General features: G+C 48.7%; 1 protein-coding gene across 2 annotated transcripts in view; it reads right to left on the bottom strand.

The window, feature by feature from the left end:
- The window catches only part of VAV3 (vav guanine nucleotide exchange factor 3), a 315,192-nt gene that overhangs the window by 108,510 nt on the left and 186,066 nt on the right, over positions 1–20,616 (bottom strand). The gene's annotated exons all lie outside the window — the stretch shown is intronic.

Below are 20,616 nucleotides of genomic sequence, written 5' to 3'. Positions count from 1 at the left end.
ACCCGTGAGGACGTAGGCGACCTGGCCCTCCTCGGACTCGGGAGTTCCCAGGGAGCTTGGCGGAAGAGCGGGCAGGTCAACCTGCCGGGAACACACAGCGCCGGTGGGACATTCACACCGCCTGGTCATTCACTCCTTCCCTCCAGCCATGGCCACTGAACTCGGCAGTGGCTGGAGAGGGCGGGGGTGGGTGGGGTGGGGGTGGGGGTAGATGTGGGGGCGGGGGTGGGTGGGGTAGGGGTGAGGGTAGAGGTGGGGGCGGGGGTGGGTGGGGTGGGGGTGGGGGTGAGGGTAGAGGTGGAGGCGGGGGTGAGGTGGGGGAGGGGGTGAGGGTAGAGGTGGAGGCGGGGGTGGGGTGGGGGAGGGGGTGAGGATAGAGGTGGAGGTGGGGGTGGGGTAGGGTGGGGGAGGGAGTGAGGGTGAGGGTAGATGTGGGGGCGGGGTGGGGGTGGGGGTGAGGGTAGATGTGGAGGCGGGGGTGGGGTGGGGTGGGGGAGGGGGTGAGGGTAGAGGTGGAGGTGGGGGTGGGGTGGGTGAGGGGGTGAGGGTGAGGGTAGATGTGGAGGCGGGGGTGGGGTGGGGTGGGGGAGGGGGTGAGGGTAGAGGTGGAGGCGGGGGTGGGGTGGGAGTGGGGATGAGGGTAGAGGTGGAGGCGGGGGTGGGGTGGGAGTGGGGATGAGGGTAGAGGTGGAGGCGGGGGTGGGGTGGGGGTGGGGGTGAGGGTAGAGGTGGAGGCGGGGGTGGGGTGGAGGCGGGGGTGGGTGGGGTGGGGGAGGGGTGAGGGTGGGGGTAGAGGTGGGGGTGGGGGTGGGGGTGGGGACGGGGTGGGGGTGGGGGTAGGGGTGAGGGTAGAGGTGGGGGTGGGGGTGGGGGTAGGGGTGAGGGTAGAGGTGGGGGTGGGGGTGGGGGTAGGGGTGAGGGTAGAGGTGGGGGTGGGGATGGGGACGGGGAGGGGGCTGCTCCCCCCCCCCGCAGAGTCCACCCTAAATAGGTATGTGGATAACGTCAGGACGGACAAAAGTGAATAAAATCATTTCGGGAAAAGTCTGGAAACAAAGCTCGGGTCCGATCACTAGAAACTTCCTCCCTGACAAACAAGCCACTTTCCTGGCGATCCACACAAACACCGAACAGAAGGATCTTGTCGCTCACGTCCTCTATGTTACTGACATCACACACCTGTACAGAAAGAGACGACGCACCCCGCCAACTGAAACAAACTCACGGTGCATTTTCTCCATACTGATCCCACGACAACTGCACACTGTTGACTGTTTTGTTCAACCTTCGCACCAGCCTACCTGAGTGGCACAAACACTGTCACCCATTTATGAACTAGGACCCAGAGGCTTACGCTGATGTCAGGAAAGTGACCAAGTCAAGGACTGAGACCCAGGTCTGCCTTTCGCCACTGCAGCTATGGTACAAGATAGTCCTCACCTTCATCTCATTAGATGCTCGCACCTAGTAGGTCTGTTGAAACGGCTAAGTTTAGCCATTTCTGCAGGGGTTTTTAAAACATCTCCGTAAGTCATCCATGTCACCAGAGGCGGATTTAACGGTGGTCATACCGGGTGAGCGCCCTGAGCCCCGACTTCTGACGGGCCCCGCAAAACCCCAACTTGACACTTTTTTCTAATGACTCCAAGTTTGGTTTCAGATGTGCAATTTTAACATTAACAGTACATAGTATTTTTTATTTGTTTAAAAATATGGTTAACGTGTATTTTTATTTTCCCTGTCTCTCTCTTTTTTTAAGGGGCCCAATATTTTCTTCTGCACTCGGGGCCTCAACCAACCTTAATCCACCTCTGCATGTCACAGAAGAAAGCAGAAAAATTAGAAAAAAAATGCAAAACGGATGGCGATCAGAGGAACAGCTAGAGAGCTGAGATGCTGCTGTCCGAGACGTCACAAGCTACTTGAGGGGACAGACCTGAGATACTGATGGGCTAGGACTTCCCCTTTCACAGAGTACAGCGGCTCTCCGCCACCCGGAGCCCCGGTCTAATGAAGCCTAACGCGGCCAGGCGTCCTGGTCAGAGGGACCAGGAGACGCCGTAGGAAAAAACATTCGCCCAGGCGACTGCAGTGGCGGGCAGCGAGGCAGAAGGAAGGGCGTGTCGGGGAGGTCAGCCTTCCACCCCATCGGCCGATGACGCGCATGCGAAAAATGAAATCAAACGTTCGTGCCATCTGGGATTTCTCTGCTCGGTGCTTCCGGTGACCTTGCTTTTCAGGAAAACATTCCTTAAAAAAGTAAAGCACAGTCATTCATTCTGTAGAGGCTTTTCTGGGTTGCTGACGAAAAATTAGAGCATTCTCCTTCACGAAGGGTGGAGTGGAGGAAAAAATAAGAATATGGAAACAAAACTCTCTTCATGTTTAGAAATGAGACACAGAGTCCATAAAGCTACTGGGAAGAGCCCCGAGCCCTGGCCGGGTGGCTCAGCTGGTCAGAGCATCGTCCCTACGTGCAGAGGTTGCAGGTTCGATCCCCGGTCAGGACACATACAGGAACAGATTGATGCTTCTATCTATCTGTCTATCTATCTATCTATCTATCGATCTATCCCTCCCTTTCTCTCTAAAATCAATCAATCAATATACATAGATAGATAGAGATTGATTTTATTTTTTACAAGAGCCTCCAACCCCTTTTTTTTAGCCAGGAAAGGCTGCTCCATTTTTCTGTGTGCATCAAGGTGAGAGTCATAGACAAACTGTCAAATAACAGTTTCAGTCCTGAGAAGGTGAAGAATTGATCAGCCTGGTGTTTTAGACGATAAGTCAATCTCTCCTCCAGGCAGAAACTCATGTCAGTGGGTCCAAACCAGGTTAGAATTTAATTAATTTTAGAAACCTACCTGGGCCGTAGGTGGGACACCTTTTCTCTCAGGGTCAACTGAAGCTGACCTTGGGCCATTTGCAGTCAATACGTTCCCCCACTAACCAGGAACAAGCTGGCTTTTCAGAAGACATAGCAGCTGAGAGAGGACTCACACTGTGAGGTTAGAAAGGAAAGTCTAAAATAAAGAAAATCACCCCGAAAATACCGCGAAGCGTCCATCCTTGCCTCCAGGGCCGTGAGACAGGACGTGGTAGGCAGAATGGCAGGGAGGGACTGCTGGAAGACGTTAAAGCTATCGTTGCATGTTATTTTAAAATTTAAAAATCAAATACTACGGAATGAAAGTTAACTCGCTGAGCCTGAATTGCTACCGGGGCACAGTGGACCATGAAGTTGTAGCTGAGGGCAGGAGTTGGAAATTCCACCCGGGCTTAAATCCTAACTTCCAAACCTCTAGCTGCATGACCCCGGGCCAGGCAGCGTGTGGAAACCAGGAATGCTGATCAGGTCAGACTCACAGAGCGAGGCAATGTGTGTGAAGTATTCGGGACTTCATCCGGCCCAGGGTTGGTGCCCGGCAAGTTCTGGCCACCATCTGTGGACTAGTGATTCCAAATCCACGTACTAGTGATGGTCTCAGGCCAGTGCGTGACAAGAGTCCGCTGGTAGTCTTGGGACTGAGTCCCCAGAGGATTCCCTATTAGGAAGGTTGTTATATATATGCTCAGTGTCCTTGGGACCAAAGCCATATATAAAAATATATAATTATTTAAGGACAATAAGCAATGGGGTGGCTGAGGACCAGGCAGGTATAAAAGAGTTCAGGGAATTACCTGAAGTCACATCAAATGCCAAGTGAAGAGAGATGTCAACACGCAGGACCTCCAGCCTGTGGGGACGCCAAAACTGAAGACAGGCAGAGGGCGGGATGGGAAGAGTTGGAAAGGGAGGGTGGAACAGAAGAGGCTAGAGAAACCTCAGAACTACAGACAGGCTGCCACGAAGACAAAAGTGATAGCCTCCCACGCACCAGGCACAGGCTCTTCAGCTACTTCTTCACATTCACGTCTCATGAACCTCAAGGCAGAGTCATGCATTTCACACTTATTAAATACCCACCAATCACGCAGGACACGAGGCGGGGACAGAAAGGACTCTCTGGGTGGAGCTCAATAATAACGAGGGGCGACATGAGAGAGGAGGAAAGAGAGGTTGGCAGGGGCCAAGGAAACAAGCAAGATCTTACACAGGGATTGACATCACCTTTAGCTGGTCTCCTCCCCCCGCCCCCCTAAAGAAACCCTTTGTGGCTACTCTGTAGTGAAGCCAGAGTGGATATAGCAAGAGTGGTTATGGGGCTGGGTTTCCTCTAGACCAGAACTGAGCATCGCATACAGGTTAGCTCAGTTTCGCAACCACACACAAAGGACCCCATGGGATCCATCTGCTTTGATATAGGGAAGTGGACTTAGGAGAGCTAGGATGGCATCTTCTAGCTTTCTCAAGAAAATATTCCCATTTCTTTTGCTTCAGAGAGGGCCCACCATTAATTAATACAATGTATCAATCAACTAAATATTGACAAGGCAAGGTATGCCGACACTCTTAGGGTTCCCTACAATTTCCCAGGTTCCCTCAGATTCTCTCTTCTTCTCACCTGGCTCCATGGCTAACGCTAAGCTGGGGACCGCACTCTCCCTCCAGCCTGGGCATCCTCTCCATTGTCCAGATCTGTATTCCCAACTGCTCCTTAAGCATCTCAGATCTCCCCGGGCGTACAAATATCTCAACTTCATGCCTTTCTTAACATGTCTGAATTCAGTCCATCGCCAGCCAGTCCCTCTTCCAACCTAGCAACTCCGGAGAATTGCAACAAACTTTCCTTTTGCCCTCCTACCCTCGACATACCCATTTTCTCTGAACCCTTCCTCCGCTCTCATTTCTCCTTCCCGGGAACTAGGACCAATTTCTGTTCATTCAACCTTGAAAACATCCCTTCCAAAATCCAGGTTCGGTCCCTCTTCTCACTACCGAATCCAAGCCCCTCAGTATCTCTCAATTAACTGTTACAATGACCTTCTTAATTATTCCTTCTCGTCTTTATGGCCGTCTTCGATACTATTTCCAGAATCACCTTCAAAAAATAAAAATGCGATCTTATCGCTCTCTCCCGTGAAGACGTCTGCTGGTTCCTACTGGCTGCGGGATGAAGATCAAACTTCCAGCCACGGCACACAAGGGGTTTGAGACCGTCGCTTTTCCTCGCTCTGACATGCCTCCTCTTTCTCAAGCACTCGTCAGTCACGGGCTGTGGATACTCCGACCTTCCCACATTGCCCAGACGTGTTCTTCTCTTCCGTAAGTCTGTGCTTTTGTAGTCCGTTCACTCTGCCTAATGTGCTCCGTGAACCTGCACCAGCCTGTCTCCCTGGCTCCTCACTTAGGACCAGAGAGAGCAAGGCTGGTCACACGGGCATTCACACTCAGCCAGCACGGCCAGCCGTGATCATTAAAACTCCCCAAAGGGAAGTGGGTGTGCACCGTGAATCCACGGTTTAAAAACAAAGTCTAGGCAGGCTGGCATGGTGGGATTCAGCGCCCTTGGCACACCAAATGACCTTCTCACTTAGCATCAGAGGGAACATCCCAAAACCCAAACTCCCAGAAGCCAGCCAAGGGCCAACCAGCAAGCAGACTTTTCAAACGCTGGCCTTCCGAGTCAATGCTGGTCTGCGCAAAATCGTCTAAGGACAATCCTAGCGTGAAATGTTCAGGTTCTGTATCAATAACATGTAGAAAATAAAAAGTACTCAACGAAATAAAAGCTGTATTACCAAATTCTTGAGCAAGAAAACTGCATAATTCATTGTAAATATACAATCTCTTCTCAAGTTAATTTATAAAATTTAAAACAATTCCTTCCTCCCAAACCGACACACACAATTACATTCCAAGATATAATCAACTGTTAAACATTGTTACAAATTTAATGTTCAACTTCCTAGCAACCAAAGCAAAGAGGAAAACAAGGTCACTTATAGGATAGTTGCATAGTTGCATAAATTTTCCCTGCACGGCACCTAAGTGTAAAAAAGAAGTTGCTCTGACAGGTTTTCGTAATAGGGACACAATGTGTATAATATATGGCCAATGTCTTCAACAACATCCTTCCACATACAATTGTGTACCTGCTCTTTCTAGCCCTTCTTGATATGAGCCACAGATATTATGCAGAAGCACTGCCCAATAAAAGTAATTCTATGGGGGGGGGGGCGGGCTTTTCAGGACCTAGACATCTGTGTATTATCACATAAATAGCTACCATCTCTCCTAAGTTACATACGAAGCATTGACTATTCAAATATCTTTCAAATGTAAGAATTAATCACTCTAAACTTATGGCAGTTACCTATAAATAAGGCAAACTTTCGTGACAAATCTTCAACTACTAGATCTAGGGGTAGCAGTCTTTATAATTTGGAAGAAATTTCAAAGACAAATAAAAGGCTATTATCACCTTAACTGATATTAGAGTATATATAAACCATTTCTCCTTGAGGACTGAAGGCAGAGCAGATAAATACACAAATCTTAGAGCTCCAAAGAGACCTCAAGTGGTTTGAAATAGAAACACCACAGCCCCCAACACACAGAACAGACCACTGAGCTAGCTCAGAGATGGGTCTAACTCAGTGAAGTTATTCATACACTCTTAGAATTGTCTCCTAGATATTCCAGGATGTCAGATGAAGGTATTCAGATTGTTTTCGTCAAGTCTCCAGCTCAGGGCATATGTAAACCAAGCAAAGTCTTAGCTGAAAATCAAAATAAGACCCATCATTTTCAACCTCACATTTAGACTTCCCTATAAAGATACAATGTTTAAGGGTCTAAGTGACGATTTTTGTTATTTTTTCCTTCGTTCTGTTAACATGAAAAACTACAGAAAATAACCCAAATATTTACTTTTAAAATAGCCTGTATTGTGAAATCAAATCCACCAAATAGGTAATAGATAAATACAAAGGACTTCATTCAGACAATCTTTCAGTAAACGACCCTAAATCTTTACTTGTCATTTCACAATTTGTTCCTACAACATCTTCGCATACTAATTACACTGTTGGGTATGTGAAAGGTAAGAAAATGAAAAATGAACAGGTCCTTTAAAAATCAAGTTAAAAACGGAGGCTCCAAAGGGACCCCTTCCCCTCTTCCTAAGGGTTTATTAAAGGAATAAAGACAAAAAAAAAGAGGCTTATAAATCACATCCAAATCTTATTCTTTATATTCCAAATCATGCACAGTCTTTTATCTGGGGAAATAAATAAATACTTTCAAAATAGCAATAAAAATAAGATAATGCTTGGCTCTGAAAAATAGTATTTTCTTATCTGTTATATATTGCACTTCTTTATTTCATTCAACATTGACTTTATAGTCATTTTAAATATACATCCATCACTAAATTTCTGACATCTCAGGGAAACTGTTATTGTAAAAAAAAAAAAAAAAAAAAAAAAAAAAAAATTGGCCAGGCTCTGTGGTAGAGTATAGGCCCAGTGTGTGGAAGTCCTGGGTTTGATTCCTGGCCAGGGCACACAGAAGAAGCGCCCATCTGCTCCTCCACCCTTCCCCTCTCCTCCCTCTCTCTCTCTTCCCTTCCCGCAGCCAAGGCTCCATTGGAGCAAAGCTGACCTGGGCGCTGAGGACGGCTCCATGGCCTCCGCGTCAGGTGCTAAAATGGCTCTGGTTGCAATGAAGCAACTCCTCAGATGGGCAGAGCATCGCCCCCTGGTGGGCATGCCGGGTGGATCCCGGTCAGATTCATGCAGAAGTCTGTTTCTCCCTCCCCGCTTCTCACTTCAGAAAAAAAAAATTTTTTTTTTACTGATTATAGAGGAAAGAAGGGAGAGAGAAAGTAAAAATGTAAGAGAGAGAGAGAGAGACATTGATTTGTTATTCCACCCATCCATGCATTCATTAGTTGATGCTTGTACGTGCCCTGACCGGGGATGGAACCCACGACCTTGGCGTTACCAGGACAATGCTCTCACCAACTGAGCTACCCAGCAAGTGCTCAAGAAAATTATTGAATAAAATGCAAAGTTAGTCACAGCCACAATAATTTAAAGTAAAGAAATCTGTCAGATTACATGCAACTTGGGTCTTTATTTGTTACAAACTTGATGTGTGGCTTCTGGCACATCTCTTTCTATTTTTAGTCTCCTCACCAATCAAAGAACTGCACCTGTCATTCCTGCTACAGGAGGCCTGGTCCAGGAGTGGAAGAAGGGAGAAGAATCACCGTGTGCTGGTACCAGTTCTCTGCATCACTCACGTGTGTTCTGAAGATAAACACGCACACGCACACACGCACACACACACATATGTACATCTTGCTGCATTTTATTTACTAAATGATGAAAAGCATCATGCAAAAGCTAGATGTCAATTCTACTATTATTGCTGTCATTGTCCTAAGTGACAGACATGCAGTGAAACCCTCAGATGCCTTCATACAGGTAGAACAAAATAAAGGATGACCTACCCATCCCCATATCCTAGATCAGTGGGAATAAACCTTTTGTTACATTAGACGTTTAATAAGCATAATAAGGTTATTATTATGTATTCAGTCATACATCTAACACATTCATTACATGCTGGTCATTTTCTAATGCTGGGAATACAATAGTAAATTTATATCTCCGCAATGACGGATCACCCGTTCATTTGGGAGATCATGCTTTACTTCAATTCTTCCATGAAGATAGATTGTTTACCCTCCTGGGAGTGAGTGAGGGAGAGAGACGTGTGTCAGTGTTCAAGGTTAAACACTGAGTTAGTTATTCCACGTAAGGGATAGATTCTAGAGAATTTGGATTTTCTCATTCTCGGGTCCAACAAACCTGTAACTTAAAAAGTCAAGATAACATGAACTAGGAAGGCTGAGCTGGCGTGGTGAGTTTAACCCTTGTCGCCCAGTTTAAGGTATGTCTGGTCATACCGGAGTGTGCTGTTGAATCCGTATGTCTTAAAAGCACAGGAAGATGGAGGTGATAGCGTCACAAAGCCATCACTGGGGACCCCAGAGGGAGTCTGAAGGTAATCTACAAGCTTCATAAGGACTTCCGCTTCAGGTTCAATGATGATTATACACGAAAACTTTTCATGGACATTCCATCTTTTGTATATGGTTTGTCTTATACGCAAGTCCATGTGCAGAAGTCCAATACAAATTGAGCAGGATTTCAGTCTAAATTGAGCATGAACGGAGGCTAATACCTCTTACCAACACCAAAATGACTTTTCAAAAAAATCAAGGACTGTAAAATGTTAAATATCATTATGAAAGAAAAAGGAGCATGTTCATTATTCACATTACTATGACAGAACAGATCACAAATAAGATTTTTTTTCCCCAGTGGTTTGGTGATAGTCTAGGCCAGAGGTCTCAAACTCGCGGTCCACAGGCCGCATGTGGCCCGCCGAACAATTTTGTGCGGCCCGCAGACTAATCCACGAAGTTCAAAATATTTTGGATAAAATTAAGTAAGCCTAGGGGCCTACTTGTATTTTTCATTTCTCTAGCATCCTAGCTACATATTAGCTTAGTTAACAGCAGTTGTGATGCGAACTACAGTTTCTGATCGTTTTGTGACACTGAGTAAACTGCATGTACGATTGTGCTTGTTGTACTGATTTTTTTTTGTTTTCAACTGCAGTGATAAAAGTGTTGCGTAACAGTTGCCTTTTGTAGACCTAGTGCGGCCCGCCGAACGGCTGTGATCTTGCTCTGCGGCCCACATGCTGAGTTGAGTTTGAGACCCCTGGTCTAGGCCTTGCGGGACTTTGACCGGAGGGGTGGGGTGGGAAGGTCCGTTCGGCAGATAATCAGGGCACGGTGACTGACCCTAGTGTACCGGCTGCTGTCGTATGTCCGTCTGTCCTGGGGTTGAGGTACTTCCCGCAGCGGATCCGGGGCTGCGGAGGGTGGGCTGACAGGCGAGAACCACAAGGCGGGTGACCTTAACCAAGGCAGCGCTCAGCACCTGAGCTGGGTGGCGTGGACAAACATCCACGCATCTCGGTTCCGGTTCGGGAGATGGGGCTCGAGGGCGCAGCACGCCTGACCCTCCGGGACAGGGCGGTGGCTGGAGCTGTGCTTCTCCCCCACAGCACACGGGCAGCACAAACACAGACCCACCTCTCTCTCTCTCTCTCCCCAAAATAAAGCCACGGCCACCCACCCAGCAGTCCCAAGGCGACCTTAGAGGAAGGAACAACCGGGTGTTTCTAAAGTCCGTCCTGGAGCCTGAAGAACACCTGATGCCGCCCTCCTGTCAAACCACCCAAACGAGAGCAGGAGCCCCAAGCACACGGGGGCGTCGCTTCCTGTCCTCCAGTCCTGGGGCGACAATATTCCCCAAGTGTTTCTGAGGAAAGTGAACCGCACCTGAGAAGACTCCCTGGGAGTCCAAACACAGTGGACGGCAGGGGGGGGGGGGTGGCGGCCCTGTTCTCTGCGGACTCAGCTGTGCTTAAAATCTCAATGCGTGCAAAGTGTGCAGAGGAGCCTGTACACAGCCCAGCGTCCCCCACCAGGCATCGGAGGACCCCCCACTCCTACTGCTCAGCTGGAAGTTGTTTCTTTTTTTTTCTTCCTTCAAAACTAATTACTCCAAGTAAAGCATTCTGCAAAGCCCACCCCTCACTACCCTCGTCAACGGGCTTCACAGAAAATCCCTGTGGTTTGGGATTTTCTGCCCTCTGGTCGCTATCTGTTCCTAAAATCATTTCAGCTCCCAAATGAGGCCTGTCGTGTACAGCACAGTGAAACTCAAGTGGTCCCTGCAAACACGGACATCCCACGCAGTCTCACTGGCTTGAAAGAGACACATGAGCCAGCTAACCTCAAAACAAATCAATCCATAAATAAATAGAGACATTCTAGCAAATGGACTGGTTTCCAAAAGTGCTTGGGTACCTACGATGCTCGATAAGGTGTAAGAAAAACAGAACTCAATCCCCGACTGTGAAAGGGGCTTTTCTGAGTAAAAGGGGGGTGGGGGGAGGCTGGACCCTACAGAGCCTCCCAAGTCCCTTCCTCCCAGGAGGGTTGGTGTGAACAGCCAGCCGCCTGCAGGTGTCATTTCTTTTCTTTTTTTTTTTTTTTGTAATTTTTCTGAAGCTGGAAACGGGGAGAGACAGTCAGACAGACTCCCGCATGCACCTGACCAGGATCCACCCGGCACGCCCACCAGGGGCGACGCTCTGCCCACCAGGGGGCAATGCTCTGCCCCTCTGGGCGTCGCTCTGTCGTGACCAGAGCCACTCTAGCGCCTGGGGCAGAGGCCAAGGAGCCATCCCCAGCGCCCAGGCCATCTTTGCTCCAATGGAGCCTTGGCTGTGGGAGGGGAAGAGAGAGACAGAGAGGAAGGAGGGGGGGGTGGAGAAGCAAATGGGCGCCTCTCCTATGTGCCCTGGCCGGGAACGGAACCCGGGTCCCCCGCACGCCAGGCCGACGCTCTACCGCTGAGCCAACCGGCCAGGGCCTCATTTCTTGTTTTAAAAGCTTCCCCGCTGGGCCTTGGCCACCCCCTCCACCTCACCCCTCCCCCAGCCACAAGCACCCAGATTGCTGCCACAGCCTGGGGCTCGGCCCCTGCTGTGTGCAGGTCCCTTCCTTCAGGGTCCTCCCGCACGCAGCCAGCGGAGGTGAGAAGCCCTGGGGAACCGCTGCACCACCAGCCGGCTGGCGGCTCAGCCCTCTGGCGAGTCCCCCGTCCCCCACCACCGCCGCCCTCCACTTGGAACCTCTTGCCGCTTGCCCGAATCCTCTCTCTGGGCTGCCCCCCCCCCCACGGGTCATTGGCACAAGGAGATAGATCATTTGATACGTTTTTATTCCTGAGAGATCACCTTCTGGCCTCACGTATGCAAGCCTGTGAGAAGTGACCAAACAGGCTCCCGGCCAACTTGTCAGCTCTGGCCACAGCTCCGAGTCTGCGTCCCTCTGGGAGGAGAAACCCACCCGGTCAGCCTCGGCCCCCTGGAAGGGCTTCCGATCTCTAGAGCACAGTGACCGTGGCTTTCCCACCTGAAAATGGTCTCAGGTGGTCACTCAGCGGCTCCAGTCGCTGTTCTATTCAACAAGAACTCACTGACTGCGTAATGTGGGCCAAGCATCGGACGGGAGAGAAAAAAACAAATGAAAACACACATGGGCCCTGGCCTTTGGGACCTTTCAATCTAGGATGACGATGAAGAATTTAAAGAAATGACCCTAAGCCTGACCAGGCGGTGGCGCGGTGGATAAAGCATCGGATTGGGACACAGAGGACCCAGGTGCGAAACCCCAAGGTTGCTGGCTTGAGCGCAGGGTCGCTGGCTTAAGTGTGTGATCATAGACAAGACCCCATGGTCACTGGCTTGAGCCTAAAGGTCGCTGGCTTAAGCAAAGCGGTCACTGGCTCGGCTGCAGTCCCCCCAGTCAAGGCACATCTGAGAAAGGAATCCATGAACAACTAAGGAGCTGCAACAAAAAACTGATAGTTCTCATCTCTCTCCCTTCCTGTCTATCTGTCCCCATCTGTCCCCATCTGTCCCTCTCTCTCTCCCTGAAACAAACCAAAAAAGCTCTAAGGAGGACTAAAGAGATTGGTCAGCCCTGCAGTACAAGCTGGTGGCGTGTGGAGGGGGTGACGAGAGCAATTGCCGTCGACCAGAGGCTGGAAAGATTAAAGGAGTTTCCTCGAAGGGGTCAGGGGAGCCCAGTCCCCGATGGGTTGAGGGGCATGGTGATCCAAGGCCCAGCGGAGCAGAGGAGCCAGCGTGAGCCGGGGCCCCCAGGAGCTCGGTGGGCTCTCAGCCCTGGCGTGAGGCTGGAGCCAGGCATAGGCCGGCGGACAGTGACCCCCGCGCACCCCGCGGGACCTCCCCCCACCCCCCGTCTGTGGGCGATGCGTGAGCACTAAGGGCTGAAAGCCGATGCCCAGCTCACGTCTGTGTGTCGGACAGAAAACCCTGCTGGCCACACTGGGAAGGGGGTGAGGGGGAACCAGGGACAGTGAGACAGCTTCAGAGACTCCTGGGACAGGCCAGGTAGACGAGGCTGAAGATCTGAACCGAGACACAGACATTGGGGGTGAAAAAAAATGAGTCAAAATTAAAGAGAAACCCAACACAAGCACGGCACACCAGTTTAGAGACAGACAGGCCACTGAGAAAGGTCCTTCTTGCACGTCAGGTGGGGGCTTCAGGTGGCCACACCGGAGCAGGGAGACCCAGTAAGACACTCACAGGGGTCCAAAAAGAAACGATGGACGCCCGACTCCACGTAACTGGTGCCCTCACCGGGCGGGGCCTGTCTCTCACTGGTCCTCTGCGTCAGGCTGCAGGTCCCTGAACCAAGTTTTCCGGAAAGACGGTGAACGGGCAGTGGAGGAACGCAGCCCGAGGGAAGGCTGGGGACACACTCGGGGCTCACTGGCTGCTGATCAAACATCAAAAGTGCCGGTCGCGCCGGAGCAAATTCCAGCAGCCAATCGGAGCCTGGCTCTGGGGTTTCCCAGGCAGGCGTTTGGCTGCCGCACAGGAGCACGCTCACTCGATGACAATTTTTACTCGCATGCTAGTCCTTTATGTTAGAGCAACGCGGTGACAACATTACCCCGGGAAGCGTGTGCTTGTACACAGCCGTTCTAACAGAGGGAGGCAAACACAGACCTCCTTGAATGTAGGTTCTCGCTAGATGGGGGGGAAAAAATCCTCTAATGAAAGATTTTGGTATCATGCTATCAATTTCTCTATTGTAGAAATAAATGATGTTGGATGATAGCCTCCCTTCAGGGCTGCTGAAAAAAATAAATCAATGATCTTTGAAAAATTTGAGCTCTGATATTTGCAAAAAGTGCTTTTGTGATTCAGATACGGAAAAGCAAGCACTGGCGGAGTCCACAAACAGATAAATAAATCAATCTGTTTTAAAAAAAGAAAAAGAAAAAAGTTGCTCCCAGGAGATCAACAAGTCACTGTAAAGCAGAACTGTATGAAACTCTAACGGAGGTCTAATCCTCAGACGGGCGACAGGCCCTCTCCCAGGGTCTCCGCGCAGCCAGCGAGGGGCGCGTTTCACAGAGCAGGGCTGACCACTAACGGCCAGGTGGCTCACTGCAGTTTGCCCCGTCTTGTCTCAGAACTGGCTTGGACGAAGCCACTGATGAAATCAATCAGTCCCTTCTCTCCATACTAATAATACTTTGGCAGATTATGTGTTTGATATCAAAAGGCCCTCCTCGCTGCACACTCGTCGTGGTCAGGTTTCCTGGGTCATGCACACTCTGTGCTTTTTGACCAAGGAGAGGTGCTCAGCGCACGCGTTTGGCTTTGCAAGACAGCGCATTCTGCTGAACGGGTCAGAGACCTCCGATTTCATTGTCTTTGTGACTTGGAATGTAAGCAAGGCCTTCATTTATAACGAACCTAATTAAACTAACTTCCAGTGTTACTTAATCATCATTCTCGTTCCACAGATGGAGTAAGGCTTGCTGAGTTTGCCTGCTGGAGCAGAGAACAGGTGCAAAGAATTTAAAGCACAGCGTCACCTCAAACGCCTTAACCTTCCCAAAGGGACTGCACATTATTATTGTCTGGCATGTACAACCACACATGTTCTTATAAACACACACATGTGCACACACGCATGCACACGCACACGAGTAGTAACTTTCTGACATCTTTTTGAGAACAAAAGAACAGGCAGGAGAGGAAAATGTAACTGTTGCATGGAGATGAAGGAGGACAAAGTTACACTGTTATCTTTGTGTCACGATTCTTTTGCCGTTCACCAGCCTCCAACATATTCAAGAAAGAGGCTGAGCAGAGTCTAATAGAACAGCAGCATTCCTAATGATGCAATAAAAACAACAAAAAATAGGTCACAAGCATTTTTCAACCTCCCATTTAACTGATGAATGAATTGAGTCCCAGAGAAAGAAACAGACCTGCCTGGGTCACTGGGACAAGTCAGTGGTGTGACCCCTTCTCTTTTTTTCTCCTCAACCGCCACGCTTTGAACTCCATCCACCAAAACGTTTTTTTTCCCACTTGGTTTCCTGTCCTGTTGGGTGGGATGAGGAATAAGATCTACACAATTAAATCTCGGAATCGTTAAGGCTTCATTCCTATTCATCACCAACATTATCCTCGGCCGCCTTCCTTCTCCTCCAAATTATTAAAAAGCATTCCTAACACATAAATTAATCATTAGGCATTTAACCTCCACACACCTTTATGAAACCAGCATTCTTGGCCATTTTACACCAGACGCGAGTTCTCACTTTCCAAATGAATTTAAAAACCAACTGCAAACAGTCTACTAATAAATAAACATTTAAAATTAATATTTGACTATTTCCCCAACTGGTCAGATATTCAGATTGTCAGCCTATCTGGTATATTCCAAATGGCCAGGTAGCCGTCTGTTAAATTAAACATAAGCCCATGAGACTCAGCCTTTTAGACTTGTGTTAATATCAAAGAGTCAATACAAGCCCAAATACGAAAACGTTCCATCTCTTCCGCTGAAATTTTATAACACCAAGGATTCTCTTCAAGTATCAACACCCTCTCAGAGTCGTGTGTAAACCCCCAAATAAACTCAGTCCAAGGGGGGTTCTTATTATAATTGGATCTGGAATGGCGAGCTGGACTGCACGACACATTAAACAATAGAACGAGAAGTTTAATTAAATTTCTAATTCACTTTGGATTTCGCTCTCTCCTGCCATTGTAAAAAGGCTTCGTGCCAGTGTCGAGTAGTCAGGAGTTGGAAGTGCCCGGCTGAAAATGAACCTGTGATGTCAACAGTCACCCATAGGTTACAGTCAAGTGGACAGTGAACTGACGAGTCCTGTTGCTAAGATCCACCGGGAAGCCTAGTTGAGATTTCCTCTTCTACCCCACGTCCGCCAGTCTCTGGACAGGGATACTGGGGAAAGGCAGAGGCCCCCCACTATATGGAAAAGGAACCCACGAATAAAAGATGTGCGTTGAGAGAAGAGAAGTCATCGTTCCTCTGTTTGCTTCATCCCGTGGCTTTGGTGAAGCTCCTCCATGGACAAAGTTACCCTGGGTCCAACTGGGTACCAAGTCTGAGAGCAGCCAGTACATCACATCAATTACCAATCTGTTCGTTGATCTGCCTGTAAAATGGTGGATGTGAGAGCAGGTAGGCTCTGCTCCCGACCTCTGTAGTTAGTTCTCAGCTGCACTGCCCTAAAAAAAAATACTTTCACGAGGAGAGTCTCGCGTATGTGAGTGAGTCCCTGTGGTTCGCTCAATAGTACGTGTAGGAATGTGTGTCTGTGTCTATAACTCAAGATGTCCCCAAATCAGCTGTCCAGGGACAAAGGCTTGGCATAGACTATTTACCAACTTGCACAATTCCAACACCACAAGTAAAACGGTTGTTTAGTTATAGAAACCAGATTAAAAAAAAAAAAAAAAAAGTTTGCAAGACAAGAGACAGTAATGCCAGCCTAGGGCTCAACACACAGTCCTCGGTGCCACCAAGCATCGTGGTCATCTTGACACTCTGCGGCTGGAAGGACTCGCAGTGGTTTCTGATTCATTATTCCCAGTCTCTGCGGCACGCGGGCAACCCACTAGGATGCTCTTTGGTGTTTCTTCTAGTCGGTCAAAGCCCCGCACAACAGCTCAGCTCTCCCTCAAGGTGGAAGATGTTTTAGGTTGTCGCGATAATTGAAAAAATGCGATTCCATCCTTTACCACAATTAAACAGGCTGAGGAGAGTTCTGCCTCAGTAAACTGTGACCTCAGGTCCATTTTGTTATGTGTGCAACACTGTCCAAGCTATCCGGCTTTTAAAATGCTCCGGCAGCACCAGCCTTAATTTAAAATGCCAGTGTTCAATATGTCAAAGCTCAAATATTCTCCAAGAAGGAGCTTAATGCACATATATTATTAATGCACTATCAAAGAACAGATCCCCGAGTTGATTCCGACCAACGAGTCATTAGTCAAAGACGGCAGCAAGCAGACTGGCGTACAGTAACATGAATTTTAATTCTGATTGCTCTGACCGTCCGGGGGAGAAAAACAACAACAAACAAACAAACAAAAAAAAACCCCCAAAAATACAGGAAGTCTGGGGTTTCCGGTTAGGAGATAGAAAAACTGAGTTTAGTAAAAACATCTGTTTTATTCCCTCCTAACCACTGGGGAGAAAAACACTTTGGAGAAAAGACTGGAAAAAGCGTACCTTGCAAGGCGGCGTGCTGACAGGGGCCTGCCGGGCCCCCTCCACCACGAGCTGCGAGGCTCGGGCAGGCTGCTTGTAGCTCTGGCCCTTGGTTTTCTGATCTGAAGCAACAGAACTCACTGTCCCTCCCACCACCCCCATACATTTTGTAAGTATTTTTATTATTATTATTATTATTATTATTATTAAGCAAGAGGCAGGAGGCAGAGACAGACTCCCATATGCACCCCTACCGGGATCCACCCAGCAAGCCCCTACCGGGCAATGCTTTGACTGACTGGGTGCTGCTCTGTTGCTTGGCAACCAAGCTATTTTACTGTCTGAGGTGAGGCCATGGAGCCACCCTCAGCACCCGGGGCCAACTTTGCTTGAACCAATCCAAGCCAAGGCTAAGGAGGGGAAGAAAGAAAGAGAGAGAGGGAGACGAAGAGAGAGAGAGAGAAGGGAGAAGGGGAAGGGTGAAAAAGCAGATGTTCGCTACTCCTGTGTGCCCCGACAGGGAATCAAACCCAGGACATCCACATGCTGGGCTGACACTCTACTGCTGAGCCACCCAGCCAGGGCCAATTTTGTCAGATTTAATGAGACAAATATCAAACGTGTACCATTGTGCTTATAAATAGAATACTAATGTCAGAAAATGTTATTCTCGTACAGGACTGACGCAAAGAAAGATTTAAAGACTTAATACATGCTAAAGGGTTCTTTTGTTTGTTTCCTGTAACAAACTTTATACAGTAAAACAGTGTTTTATTTACCAAGCCCATCACTTTAGAACACGGGTAACTTGTGAGGTCACCGTCCATTTTTGCAAGGGCTGGCTACTCTGTGCAAACAGCAACGTGGCAAATACAGAGAGGTGGACAGGACGAAACTATCAGCCACCACTGCCCACGGGAATACCCTAATTCCTCTTGCGGCAGATAATCTGAGCTCCCAGACTTTTCTTGGAGAGAAACATTTGGAAGGAAGTCTGTGATCCTGTTACGTCACTGATAGGTCAACCCGGGGGTCAGTAACCACCTGACACCTGGCTCCTCCCAGGGAGAAGCAGCCATTCAGTGTCAGTGCACAGTTTATCCTGAAGAAGGGAAATGACAGCGTTCTCCTACTACTGGGTCCAGACGTCCGGCGGCGTAGGTAACACCCAGCCAGTGTGACCTAAGCACTGGACCAAACGAACACCCACACTTACTTAGACCCCGGGCTAACGCCCCCTGACAACTGGCCAGGACAAGTCCTGGGCCACGAGGCTTCTTCTCACCAGTTCCTTTACCTCTAAAGAGGGAAGCTGAACTCTGAGACTAACATCACATTATATAGAAAAACTAGAATAAGAAGACACCACCCAGCCTCGCCTGTGGTGACGCGGTGGGTAAAGCATCGACCTGGAACGCTGAGGTCTCCAGTCTGAACCCGCGGCCTTGCTCGGTCAAGGCACAGGCAAGAAGCAACTACTATGAACTGATGCTTCCTGCTCATCTTCCCCACTCTTCTCTCTCTCCTTCTCTTTCTCTTTCTCTCTCAAATCAATAAATGACATCTTTTTTAAAAAATGAAAACACCATCCAATCAAATAAAAAAATTTTAAACTTTGCATAAGTCACATTTGGTGGGTTTTTTTTTTCTTCTTTTTTCTGAAGCTGGAAATGGGGAGAGACAGTCAGACAGACTCCTGCATGCGCCGACCGGGATCCACCCAGCACGCCCACCAGGGGGCGACGCTCTGCCCACCAGGGGGCGATGCTCTGCCCACCAGCGATGCTCTGCCCCTCCGGGGCGTCGCTCTGCTGCGACCAGAGCCACTCTAGCGCCTGGGGCAGAGGCCAAGGAGCCATGCCCAGCGCCCGGGCCATCCTTGCTCCAATGGAGCCTCGGCTGCAGGAGGGGAAGAGAGAGACAGAGAGGAAGGAGAGGGGGAGGGGTGGAGAAACAGATGGGCGCTTCTCCTGTGTGCCCTGACCAGGAATCGAACCCGGGACCTCTGCACGCCAGGCCGACGCTCCACCACTGAGCCAACCGGCCAGGGCCTCACATTTGGTTTTTAACCCTACGATAAGGTGACCGGCAATCTTGCAATAAATGAACTTGCAAATTAAAACCTAACTGATGTTATTCTAAGGAAACCCTTTGAAGTGCAAGCCATCCTTACAAATTGTTAATAATATGCACAACGGCACTCATTCCTTGATTGTATGAATATATCCGGTTCTTATCCAACGACGACGAAAATCTAAGTATTTAAGGTCTAAACCCAGTGCGTGACTATACTCCACAAGAAAACCACCGGCTTCAAAAAACAGAAGGAAATGAGGATTGTAATCATTACAGACAGGTGTTCAGAATATACAGGAGAAAACCAATCTAGGACAAATTAATTTTTCTAAATTACTTATCAGTAGCAAAGGACAATTTTTCCTCGTTATTTAAAGCTAAAAAAGTAAGTAAATAAATAAAGCCATACACTTCACCTATAACAGCTTACTATTTCTAAATGAAGAGAAAAGCCTTCAGCTGCCGATGCCTTACTTAGCTCCCGAAGAGAGCTGGTAACTCGTTCAAAATTCTCTCGGCAGCGTCACAATGTGTTGGACCTTTCTACGTTAAAACGTCCAATTCTTTGTTCCTCCATCCAAGCAGTGTGGCATCAACCATCTCAGGGGTCTTGCCATTTCCCACTGCTTTGCACAGACAGCAGGAGGGCTTGATCAGCCTCGTCAGCAGGCCAACTCCATGAGGGAAGAAAACGTGTCTTATCAATCATTATACTCCTAAAGCTTCCCATAGTTCCCGGGCATGTGTGTGGGGTGTTCAATCAATTCACGAACAAACGGAGGGATATAGATAGACAACATTCAGTCTCCCTCATAATCAGTCCAGCACGAACCTCTTATCTCTCCCACGAGATTGCTGGGGCTCCCTGTCCCATGAAGAGGAAAATGAACTTTCTCCCGTAGTTCCATTGGAAGGATGGCCAATCTTCAACCGTGGATTATTTTGTATTATGGAGCCCAAAGTAATGATTCCCGTGACCTACTATGTTCTTCTCAAGAAATATCCTACAAGTAGTTCACCTGACATTAACTATTAGGGCCAGACTTAGAAATGAAAGCTGGCTCACTATTACAGAATGCACTACGACTTCATCCTTCTCTTACAGGGACCATACACACGGCTGGCCCACTATGACAATTCCAAACAAGCTGAGTCTGTGCATTAACCTCTACATGACCTGGAAGCTGGAGAAGGCTTCTTGGCTCCCGCTGCCCAGTTAAACTCCTGGTCGCACTGTCCTTCATACAAGAAAAAAAAAAACATAATAGATCAAAGGCTCTGTTATAAAAGCCCGGGGAAACCAACATAAATTCAGCTTAGTCATTTTATTTGCATTTAGTATTTTTTTTAATTAAGTGAGAAGAAGGGAAGCAGAGAGATAGACTCCTGCATGCACCCCAACCGGGATCTACCCGGCAAGCCC

This window comes from Saccopteryx bilineata, chromosome 11, assembly GCF_036850765.1.
Source record: "Saccopteryx bilineata isolate mSacBil1 chromosome 11, mSacBil1_pri_phased_curated, whole genome shotgun sequence".
In the NCBI taxonomy this organism is placed as follows: Eukaryota; Metazoa; Chordata; class Mammalia; order Chiroptera; family Emballonuridae; genus Saccopteryx; species Saccopteryx bilineata.
The sequence above is the reverse complement of the archived record's forward strand: the minus strand, read 5'-3'. Positions and strand labels throughout refer to the sequence as shown.